This window comes from Pinus tabuliformis, chromosome 4_1 (assembly GCF_031772625.1).
Source record: "Pinus tabuliformis cultivar Carrire ecotype Pingquan chromosome 4_1, CPIR1, whole genome shotgun sequence".
NCBI lineage: Eukaryota > Viridiplantae > Streptophyta > Pinopsida > Pinales > Pinaceae > Pinus > Pinus tabuliformis.
In genome coordinates, this window is record NC_142303.1 from 348,371,643 (window position 1) to 348,384,314 (window position 12,672).

Consider the following 12,672-nt stretch of genomic DNA (forward strand, 5'->3'; position numbering starts at 1 on the left):
CTAAACTGAGACCACTGTCTTAGGCTTTAATGCAATCCAATACCGAATCACTAAGCCCTAAACCGAGACTTCTCCCTCAGGATTTACCGTGTATCCCGCCAAAACTGGTCAAGGGATTCATATGCCTTTGGAAATGAACCTTGAGACCACCTCCAACCTGGATTCTGAAATCCATCCTGAAAACCAAAACTGAAAACCAAAATAAACATGCCAACTCCATGGCATCTGGAAAAAGGCAAGGCTAGGTTGGAAACCACTATCATAACCTTACAAAACCATGCCATCGATAGCAAGAGAACCATACACCAACATCTAAAGCGATGCATGTCCAAACCAGCTAGGAAATCACACATGCAAATGGTTACCTGCACATATTCTTGCTAAAGCTACTTGATCCTGCTTTCATTTCCTTTCCTTTCCTTGCCTTTCCTTCCTTGATCCAAAGCTAGAGTGATTCAAGAAAACTATAAGTGACCAAGAGTGAGAGAGAGAGAAAAAAAATGAGAGAGCTCCAAACTTGAACTAGAAAAATGGTTTGCAAAATCTTGCCCACTGATCCTTAGAAGCCCTTTTATTAATGAGGCCGCTAATTTCTTCATTTTACATTATTTTCCTTCAGTTTCCCCCTCTCATGCAACCTGTGACCTTTCACCTTACTTTTATCCTATTTTCCTTTATTTTCATAAATAAATGTGCCAAAAATGTCTTCTTTCCTTTTAATGCATTCTCCTTAGAATTTTGTGAATTTTCCTTAGCCAAAAAAGACATCCAATGATGCCCACTAGGATATACTTTCCCAACATTCATCTTGGAATAAATGTCCCTTAACCGTGGTCTTATTTTTCCTTTATTAACTTTGATTACATGAAAGTTTCACCAAGGTTGTTACAAGGATCTCGGAGACAAGGGCTCTGAAACAGCCTATGCAGCCATACATATTGGCCTCGTTAGATAGGCACCAAGGGGTTTTTTGGGAGATCACACCAACCAGACCACTAGATCGTGTGTTTGAGCACACTATTGAGTTGGAGGATGGGGTGAACACAATTATCATGACCCTATATAGCCACCCAAAGGCCTACCGAGACAAGATAGAGAGGGCCATCCAGGAGCTACCGAGGTTGGGTCACATCAGGCAGAGTTCGAGTCCCTATGCTTCTTCCGTGGTGCTGGTGAAGAAGAAGGATGGGATGTTGCGCATGTGCATTGACTATAGGGCCCTCAATAAGAAGACATTGAAGAACTGATATCCCATCCCACACATTGACGAGTTGATGGATGAGCTTAGAGGGGAAAAATGCTTCTCTAAGATAGATCTACACTCGAGGTATCATCAGATCTGGGTGAGGGAGCAGGACATCCCTAAGACTGCCTTTCATTTCCACTATGGACATTTCGAGTTCTTGGTGATTCCCTTTGGGGTAACCAACACTCCAGCTACTTTTCAGTCATGTATGAACCACGTGTTTCATGGGAAGTTGAGGCGCTTCGTCCTTGTTTTCTTTGATGACATGCTCATTTATAGTAAGACTTGGGATGAGAAAATTCAACATTTGGAGGTAGTGTTATGCATACTTGAGGAGAAACAACTATATGCAAAGATGTCCAAGTGTGAATTTGGACTAACAGAGATGTTGTACCTGGGGCATGTGATTGGGGAGGACAGAGTGAAGGTACACCAGGAGAAGATCAAGGCCATTTTGGATTGGCCCACACCCAGGAACGTGACATAGCTGAGAGGGTTCCTGGGCATTTGCACATACTACAGGAGATGCGTGAAGGGATTTTCACACCTTGCAGCACCTCTCTCTGATTTGAAATATAGGGGGGATTTTGAGTGGACACAGGTGGCACAACTGGCCTTTGAGTGCCTCAAGAAGGTGATGAGAAGTTGTCCCATATTGGCTTTGCTAAAATTCACACGACCTTTTGTGCTAGAGTGTGATGCTTTTGGGGAGTGAGTTGGGTTCGTATTGACGAAGGAGGGCCACCCTATTGCATTTGAGAGAAGGAAGTTGCAACCCCACAAGTGATTGTACTCAATATATGACAAAGAGATGTTGGACGTGATGCATGCACTAGCCAAGTGAAAGCAGTATCTAGTGGGAAACCGTTTCAAAGTGAAGACTGGCCACAACAGTCTTAGATTCTTCTTGGAGCAGCGATCATTGCAGGAGCAATAACAGAAATGGGTCAACAAGATCCAAGAATATAACTTCAAGATTGAGTATGTCAAGAGAAAGAACAACATGGTAGCAGATGCACTTTCCTGGAGACCCACAACATTATCTTTTATGCACATTACTCATGACTGGAAGGCTCAACTCCTGGTTGAGTATTCCAAATACAAGCAGGATTGCGATCTTTTTGATGGCACACATAGGGATGACAGATTTCGGGTGTTGCACAACTTGATATACTACAAAGACAAGATATATTTTGTGCCAAGACCTTAGCTTAAGGAGAGGATAATGCAGGAAGCCCATGATTCCCCCTTATTAGGACACCTAGGCTTCCTCAAGACATATCGTGCTATTAGAGATAGATTCTCATGGCAGGGGCTCAAGGGATATGTGTTGAAGCATGTGCGAGAGTACATAGATTGTCAGAGCAACAAGGTGGAGCTGTCACATCCCACCATTTTATTACAGTTGTTTCCCATTCCACAGAGGAAGTGGGAGAGTGTGTCCATGGACTTTATCACGGGGCTCCCAACTGGGTAGGGGTAAGATTGAATTTATGTGGTGGTCAACAGATTGACCAATTTTTCCCATTTATTTTCCATCCCATCGAGATATTCAGCCATTAATCTTAGCTTCCATGGCATTCTTTAAACCATCCATCTTAGTTTCTGTTACTTTTTGTGAGAGTGAATTTTTTTTCACTTGGTCTCATAATTTTGATATATTATGTTTCATTTCTTCCTCTTCTTCATGAGTCACACTAGAGATTTTAGGTTGCTTACTAGGTGTTTCCTTTTTCTTTCTTCAAGGCATCAATTAATGATAATTATGCTTCACTATTCCCTTTCAATTCCTTCAAACTAATTTTAAAAAGACTATACACATTTTTTCTCTTTGTAGGAGCACAATATTGAATCTGTTGTATCTCTGTGATTTGAGATCTCCAGGATTTGAAATTTCATCCTAAGGTAGCCTATTGAGCCCTCTTTCCAACCCCGCAAGTCTGATCAACATTTGATTCTCCAAGAAATAGTTATTCCAAATCTCCAACGATTAATGGAATATAGACTAGTTCAGTAGAGCGAACCTATATGAAGTTCCACATGTCACTATTTTGACCTTTAGACCCGAAAATAATACACAGAACACTACAGTCTGTCTTCTTTCTATATCGTTTTACGAAATTTCAATCTGACGCTTAGAGAGAAAGTTATTATGCTTTTCTCCATCTCACATGTTTGAGATATAATTCAAGAGCCTACAAAAACCTTACTTCCTTGGATCATATAGCTGAAAATGTAGTGAGAAAATATTTGAAATTCGTACCTGAGGTTCACCAAGATTTTGGCTCAAATGGGTTTTAATTTTACCTTTAGAAACTTTGTAGAAAAAAATTATAGCTAAAATTCCACAATGACCTGTTCAAATCAGTGATACCATAGAATCCAAACCTCTAATACCAAATGTTATGTAACCAACTCACAAAATAGAAGAAAATATAGATCAATGACTTCAAAATCAGCCTCTTCGAGGGGGAAACCTCGTTTACATTAAATAAATGAACTATTGTTGGATGATACAAATGACAAGACTTCCTTTCTATATATAGGAAACTAAGGGGTCACAATATAATCAGAGCTGCCATAACAATAATAATGGAAGGGCACAAAAATAAAAATAGTGGGCTTCTATGGGGAACAATAATAACAATACAGGGACAACATGGGCACAACCAGAACAATAAGGGGCTACAATGACAATAATAATAAAGGAATACACTAGTATTATACGGGCCTAACATGCCGACACTTCATCTGCATGACAGTTCCTCATGATATTTCCTTCCAATATTTGTGTAGCAAATTGCACAACTTCATCAATGGTTGAACTAATGGCATATCCCATAGAGTGTTTGATGAGCCAGAAGTCACTCTTCATATGGCCTGCCAACTTTTTCTCAATTGACTTCCCCACAAAAGCATCTGTGGGGTTCACGCCTTGATAGGGAAACGTTGTGATTATCCGTATCAACATGTCATCAATCGTAATGGCCTCTCCCAACCATATGCACCCATCATGGACCAGCGCCAACAATTGGCACACACAAATAGTGTTTATGTTGCTTCGCCCAAAGTACGGGACATATAACATATTCAACAATATTTCATGATGAATACCCGTCACCCATTTCATAGGTTCAACTCTTATGATGGTTGAATCCTCATAGTACACCACCTTTAAATACTTTCTGGGGTCAAGCTATAGAAATTTCTCACGGTCACTCAAATCCCAATCTTCCATGCAGAGCTGGGGCACCCTTGCCAATAATTCACCTTCAACAGGTGCTTCTTGTTGAAAATAATACTGAGAGGGGGGTGAATCACTATTATCGGATTCTTTTTCAATTTATACAAAGATACTAATGACACTTGCGTATACCTTCCAGAATTATAATTTTAATTTATTCTTTGGATGTTGATCATTAATCTGTGTGTCAGAACCATATAACAGTAAACAAAAAAATAGAGCAGACAGTCACACAAAAGAACACCAGATATAAGGTGGAAACCCAATGTGGGTGAAAACCACCTGCTGCAATATGTCTCTATCTTCTTTCAATTAGAAACTTCTTTTTACAATGATTCTGTACTGGTGCAGTCTTATACCAGCACGCAGGCTTCAACCTGTAGAAGGCTACAACCTTCTCTCATTCTCTAGATTCTTCTGGAAGGGAGCTACAACCCCCTTGGTTCTTTTACTAGCTGAGGTACTAGTACGTAGGTGCTGACCTACATAAGACTTCTCTTTTCTTCCAGGGACCACGTTTCATAAATTTTCAAACTGGATCCATGAATATCAATCAAACATCAAATAGCTCTGCAATCAACCAACTTCCTTGTACAACTACTGAATAAATAACTTCTCAGAACACAGTACCAGTAACCAGACACCAATTCAGAACCCTGAACACTGCAGTAATAGACAAAAGCAGCTAAAACATATTTCAAGAAAAGTCTGCAACTTCACCAATAGAAACCTGTGTACGTACACAGTATTCACTTCCTTAACCTACGGGTATCCACGCCTTCGCTATGTCGAGCCTGCAGGTATCCGCACCTACGTTGTGTCAAACCTGCGTACACCCACGCCTGCGATGTGTCGAGCCTGTGGGTATCCACGCCTTGCTGTGCTAAACTTGCGTATATCCGCGCTTGCGCTGTGTCGAGCCTGCGAGTATCTGTGCCTATGCTGTGTCAAACGTGCAGGTATAGATAATTTATCAGACTTCAATTATACCCCAGATTATCAAATTTACATATCTGATCATGCGCCAAATAGATCTCGACCCATCAGTAGATCCGTCTTGTAATGCTCAAGATTCTCCTTGATTCAGGTCCAATTATAACTCCCCAACTAATCACCAGTATTTCAGATCTTGCTCTTCTCAAGATATTCAACGCATCAGTCACTTCAGCCAAATGATCTTCTTTCCTTTTTATAATCTAAGCCTTACTCAAACCATGGTCTAGAACCATAGAGATCCAATAATAGGGACCCAAAACCTGGGTTCAATACTTTAGATGAAAAACCATGGACCAAAACCATAGGTTCAAAAATGTCAGACTAAATACCATGGACCAACTATAATATTTCCCACGTGCGCACTTTTTCTCTGCATGAAAGTGTGTGTACTTTACGTCCGCACTTTTTGTTCGGAGAACCTGCGTATATGTCTGCACCTTTTGTTCGACGCACTTGCGTATGTCCGCGGCTTTGTGAATAGGAACCTGTGAGTATCTCATTTTCAACTATTTTGAGAACCTAAACTTGTGATCTGCTATTTGAGTGAGTTGCCATCAAGGACAACACTTATGTCATCGAGCCAAACCTGTGCCAAACCTCTGTCATAATGCCAACAATCTCCCCCTTTGGACTTGATGGCAACCCAAGGTCACTTAGAGTCTTTTCTCCCCCTTTGACATCAAGGGCAAAGGTTTATGCTCCCCCTGAGTACATGTTGAAATCTCTTCTCTGTTGTGCTGTCCAAGCTCCCCCTGACATATAGGCAAGATCTGCAAGAAGATGTTCTACAAAAGAAATATGACTTTATACATCATAACTGACCTTCCTATCACCAAAGACTCATACATACGACTCCCAACCAAGTGGGGATACATGATATAATAAGCATATTACATTATCCATCCCAGGCATAGTGGGGCAACCAAGATAGGTCGTTACATGACCTTGACAAAAGAAATATAGAGACAAAATATCAGCAGCATCTGTCAATCATTATTCAGATTAGTATCAATTTTCTCTTTTTGCACTTGCTTCTCCTGACATCAAAACAACTAAAGAATTGAACCAAGATCTTCTATGATAATGCCAACAATGAATTATTAGAAGAATATATGCTCCCCCTGAACCTATGCCAGATGGTCTCTGACAGACCCATATCAAACTCTTCTCATCCTTGCTTTTCTTCAAGTCGATTGTACCCACATAAACCAACATATGTACGCGTATACCCCATATGAAACTCGCATACAACCAACAATCTCTGAAACAGACAAGATTCAACAGCAAGATGATGCATCAACTACCCCCTGCTTTTGTCTAAGGTATTCAAAGGTCTCCCTGGGTAGTGGTTTGGTGAGAATATCAGCCACTTGTTCCTTAGAGGGAACATACTCCAATTTTACCTTTTGTTCAAGCACTTGTTCTCGGAGAAAATGATACTTGATCGGTATGTGCTTAGTCTTTGAATGCATGACAGGATTCTTTGAAATACTGATTGCACTTGTATTATCATAGAAAATGGAGATAGGTGGAGTACAAGTGATTTGAAGATCTTGTAATGTTTGCATCATCCAAAGGAGTTGTGTGCAGCAAGATGTAGCAGCTACATATTCTGCTTCAGCTATAGATAATGCAATAGAGCTTTGTTTCTTTCTGAACCAAGATACTAATCTAGGACCCATGAAGAATGCACCACCACTAGTGCTTTTCCTGTCATCCACGCTTCCCGCCCAATCTGCATCAGTGTATGCATTAAGTGTGAGATTTGTACCTCTAGGATACCATAATCCGTAGTTTTGAGTTCCTTGAAGATACTTGAAAATTCTCTTAACTGCTTGAAGATGAGTTTCCTTTGGATTTTCCTGAAACCTTCCAACTATTCCCACTGCATGCATAATGTCTGGTCGGGTACCTGTTAGATAGAGCAGACTACCAATCATGGATCTATAGGTTGGTTGATGTACAGCTGCCGATTCATCATTTGCGCTGAGGCTGCATCCTGTCACCATAGGGGTACATACTGGTTTCGAATCCTCCATCCCATATTTCTTCAAGATTTGCTTGAGATATTTGGTTTGTGATAGAAAAATGTTGTCTTTGTTTTGTTGGACTTGTAAACCAAGAAAATATGTGAGCTCACCAAGCATGGACATTTCAAACTCTTTCTGCATTACCAAGGCAAAATTTTGACTCATGTCTTCTTCATTGCTACCAAAGATGATATCATCAACATACACAACAAGTATCAGCAACTTATCATTGTCAATTTTTATATACAGATTGCTATCAGTTGATCCTTTTATAAAACCTTGTTGATGGAGGTACTTATCCAACTGATAATACCACGCCCTTGGAGCCTATTTAAGTCCATAGAGAGCCTTTTTGAGTCTGCATACAAGTTTTGGATAATTTCCAAGAATAAAACCATCTGGTTGTTCAATATATACTTCTTCATTTAAGTCTCCATTTAGAAAGGTATATTTTACATCCATCTGAAATACTTTTAACTTCTGAAAGCTAGAGAGAGAAAGGAACATTCTTATAGCCTCAAATCTGGCAACTGGAGCAAAATTTTCTTCAAAGTCTATGCCTTCTTGTTGTGCATATCCTTTACAAACAAGACTTGCCTTGTTTCTAACCACATCCCCATTTTCATTCAGCTTATTTTTGAAAATCCATTTTGTCCCTATGACATTCTTATCTTCTGGTCTAGGAACCAACTCCCAAGTGTTATTCTTTTCAATTTGCTCGAGTTATTCTCCATGGCCTTGACCCAACATTCATCTTTGCAAGCCTCTCTTACATTCTGTGGTTTAGTGGAGGAGAGTAATGCTAGATAGCTTGAAGCTTCTGAAATGGTTCTTCTTGTTTGTACACCTGCCTCTTTCTACCCCAAAATTTGAGATTCTAGATGATTCTTTTGAACGTATCTGGATGGAGTCTTTTCTTCTATCCTTATCTGTTCTTCTGGTGCCTCATGGGTTTCTTCTTCATCATGAATCTAATTTGATGTTGACAGATAGTCTTCGCCATCTTCGAATTCTTCAGTTTTTACCTGCCTAGGAGTGTTTCCTTCTTCATCAACCACTACATCAATGCTATCAACAATTTTACCAAGTCTTTCATTGTAACATTTGTAAGCTTTTCTTTGGGGAGAGTAGCCAAGTAAAATGCCTTCATCTGCTCTAGGTTCAAACTTGCCAAGATTTTCATCAGTCCTTTTAATGTAGCATTTGCTTCCAAAAATTTTGAAGTATTTTACCGTGGGAGTCTTACCGTACCAAAGTTCATGAGGAATCTGAGTGTTGTTTACCCGAACGTTTATCTTGTTGAGAATAGTAACAGTGGCAAATGCAGCTTCACCCCAGAAGGTTGCGGGAGTTCCAGACTCATCAAGCATAGCACGAGCCATTTGTTGAACCGTTCTGTTCATCCTTTCCACAACTCCATTTTGCTGAGGAGTCCTTGCAGCAGAAAATTCCCTTCTTATTCCATGTTCTTCACAAAAATCGAAAAATTCATCTGAGGTAAATTCCCCTCCTCGATCAGATCTGAGGCATTTGATTCTGCGATCTGATTCGTTTTCAACCAAGGCTTTGAATGACTTGAACTTTTCGAAAGCTTCATCTTTATACTTCATGAGTCCTATCCAACACATCCTTGAAAAGTCGTCAATGAACAATATGAAATACTCTTCTCCTCGAGGTGACCTCTTCCTAGTTGGACCACATATATCGGTGTGGACAAGTTCAAGTGACCTGCTAGTTGATCCTTCCTTCTCAAGGAAATTAGTTCTGGTTTGCTTACCAAATTGACATGATTTTCATATTGTATTGTCTGGAATTCTGATATTTGCATGCTTTCCTTATCTGAGAGAAGCTAAGATGCCCTAGTCTTCTGTGCCAGAGCCAGTTTTCATCATTCTTGCTTAAATAGCATTGTTGTTGTTCTCCCTTGAGTACGTATAAGTTATTTGGAGTTCTTATGCCTCTGATCACTGTCTTTCCGGTATCAAGCTCACGAACAATACATCCATTTGATCGAAATATTACCTCAGTTCCTTGATCACACATATGACTAACACTCAATAGATTATTATTTAAGCCATAAACATACATAACATTTCCAGCCTTGACCTTTTCTTTCAAACGAACAGAACCTTTACCTTTTATGAATGCAGGGGTGTCATTTCCAAATGAGATCTTCTTTTCCTTTTCTAAGGCACTATATGACGGAAGTTTTTATTTATTACCTGTCATATGTTTCAAGCATCCACTGTCAATGTACCATTGATTTTCCTGTCCTTCCGCATATAAGGCTATCCCACATCTTTCCGGTTGCATTTCTTTCTTTTTCCATGTTTTGGAACTCAATGAAGCTTGCTCCTTTTGAGTTGTTTGCCAAAACCTGCTTCTGCATTCAGAATCTTCATGACCGAAGTTGTTACAGATAGAACATTCTATTTCATTTTCAAGAGCAGAGAAGTTATTGTAGGTTCTTTTCATGATTCCTGTCATACTCCTTTGTTTTTGAGCTTCCCTAGTCATGATGGTCTTGTAGGCAACACATTGAGTAACTTTATGACCAAAGTTATGACAAGAGAAACATTGGCCATTGAAGAAATTCTTGTGATTATCAAATCTACCAACCATATGATTGTAGTTTCCATCCATTCTTGAGCCAAATTGAGAATGATTTACCTATGGTCGGTTGAGGCTTCTGTTCATCCTTGACGTAGATTTCCCCCGATTTACTTGATAATCTTTGATCATTCTTGAAGCGAATTGTCCCTAATTTACCTGGTGATCTGCATTATGCCTTTGCTCTTGATTGTCAATTTGTTCACTTTTCCTTGCTACATCAAGATAAATTTTGTAGGTGGATGGCTTCTACGCTTGCTTCTGAGCTTGAGATGCTTCTTTGGAATATCCAAGACTAGTCATGATTAGAGGAGAACGCTGCACTTTGATAATCTCATCTAGAGTTTCAGATCCTTTATCAAATCTGAGATTAAGGGATTTTGTTTTCTCAATTTCTTTTCTAAGTCCCACAATTTCACATTCTAACTCTTCATTGTGTTTATCTTTTTCAGCAAGTTCGAATGTTAGAGTATCTATAATCATATTCTTTTCCTCTAAACAAACTTTAAGTTTATAAATTTCTTCATAAAGACCTTCTTCATTTATAGCATCCAAGAAATCATCATCTTCAAAAGCAATCAAAAGTGTATCATCATTACCTTGTTCGTCTCCATCACTATTTGACAATCCATCACTGTCTTCATGCGTGTAATAGCTCTTCTTATTTACATTCTGTTTTCTGTTCCATCTAACAGGTTCCTTACCTTTGTCTAGTTTATCTTTATGAGGACATTTTGCAGCATAATGACTGACTCTTCCAAAAGTAAAGCATTTGAAAGGTGGCTTACCTCTAAATCTTCCAGTTCCCCATTGAAGGATCTTGACAAAATTTGATTCTTCCTCTTCTTCTGACATATGTCCTGACTCATAGTAATCTCCTTTTCCTAAAGCCTTGAATATAGCTTCTCTCCTGTCTGATGGTCCTCCTTTTCTCATTTCATAAGCAGTTAGAATTCCGTGTAGCTGTGACATGGTAAGGCTCTGTAGATTCTGCTTTTCTTCTATGGCATAAACTTTTGAATCAAACTTAGGAGACAAAGATCTTAGAACCTTTTCAACCAAAACAACTTCGTTTATTTCTTCACCCAAGTTTTTCATATAATTTACGATCTCATCTATACGTAGGAAATAGCTAGCCACACTTTCATCATTATGCATTCTGAGACTTTCATATTGAATTCTAAGAGTTTGTAATTTTTCTCGTTTTACCTGTTCATCTCCTTCATAGCTCAGAATGATCTTGTCCCATATTTCTTTTGCGATTTTGAGCTGCATAACCTTGACGAATTCTGATTGAGATAGACTTCCTAATATAGTATTGACAGCTTTTGCATTTGTTTCATACTGCTTCTTACCAGTTGCATCTGTAGGAGTTGATGATGGAAATGTGTATCCTGTTTCCACAATATACCAAACTTCTATACCAAGAGATTGAAGATAGGCAGTGATTCTTACCTTCCAATAGACGAAGTTGCTCCCATCAAAATCGGTGGCCTGATAGATGCTTCCTTTTCGTAGTTGCTCATGATGATAGATCTTCCGTCAAGAGATCAAGCTTTTCCTGAAGGACCTACTCTGATACCAATTGTTGAAAATAATACTGAGGGGGGGGGGGTAAATCAGTATTATCAGATTCCATTTAAATTTATACAAAGATACTAATGAAACTTGCGTATACCTTCCAGACTTATAATTTTAGTTTATTCTTCAGATGTTGATCATTAATCTGTATGTCAGAACCATATAACAGTAAACAGAAAAGTAGAGCAGATAGTCACACAAAAGAACACCAGATATAAGGTGGAAACCCAATGTGGGTGAAAACCACCTGCTGCAATATGTCTCTATCTTCTTTCAATTAGAAACTTCTTTTTACAATGATTTTGTACTGGTGCAGTCTTATACCAGCACGCAGGCTTCAACCTGTAGAAGGCTACAACCTTCTCTCGTTTTCCAGACTCTTCTGGAAGGGAGCTACAACCCCCTTGGCTCTTGTACTAGATGAGGTACTAGTACGTAGGTGCTGACCTACAGAAGACTTCTCTTTTCTTCCAGGGACCACGTTTCATAAATTTTCAAACTGGATCCAGGAATATCAATCAAACATCAAATAGCTCTGCAATCAACCAACTTCCTTGTACAACTACTGAATCAATAACTTCTCAGAACACAGTACCCGTAACCAGACACCAATTCAGAACCCTGAACACTGCAGTAATAGACAAAAGTAGCTAAAACATATTTCAAGAAAATTCTGCAACTTCACCTATAGAAAACTACGTACGTACGTATTCACTTCCTTAACCTGTGGGTATTCACGCCTCTACTGTGTCGAGGTTGCGGGTATCCGCACCTGCGTTGTGTCAAACCTGCATACACCCACGCCTGCGTTGTGTCGAGCCTGCGGGTATCCACACCTGCGCTGTGCTAAACCTGCGTATATCCGTGCCTGCGCTATGTCGAACCTGCAGGTATCCGTGCCTGCGCTGTGTCAAACTTGTGGGTACAGATAATTTATCAGACTTCAATTATACCCCAGATTATCA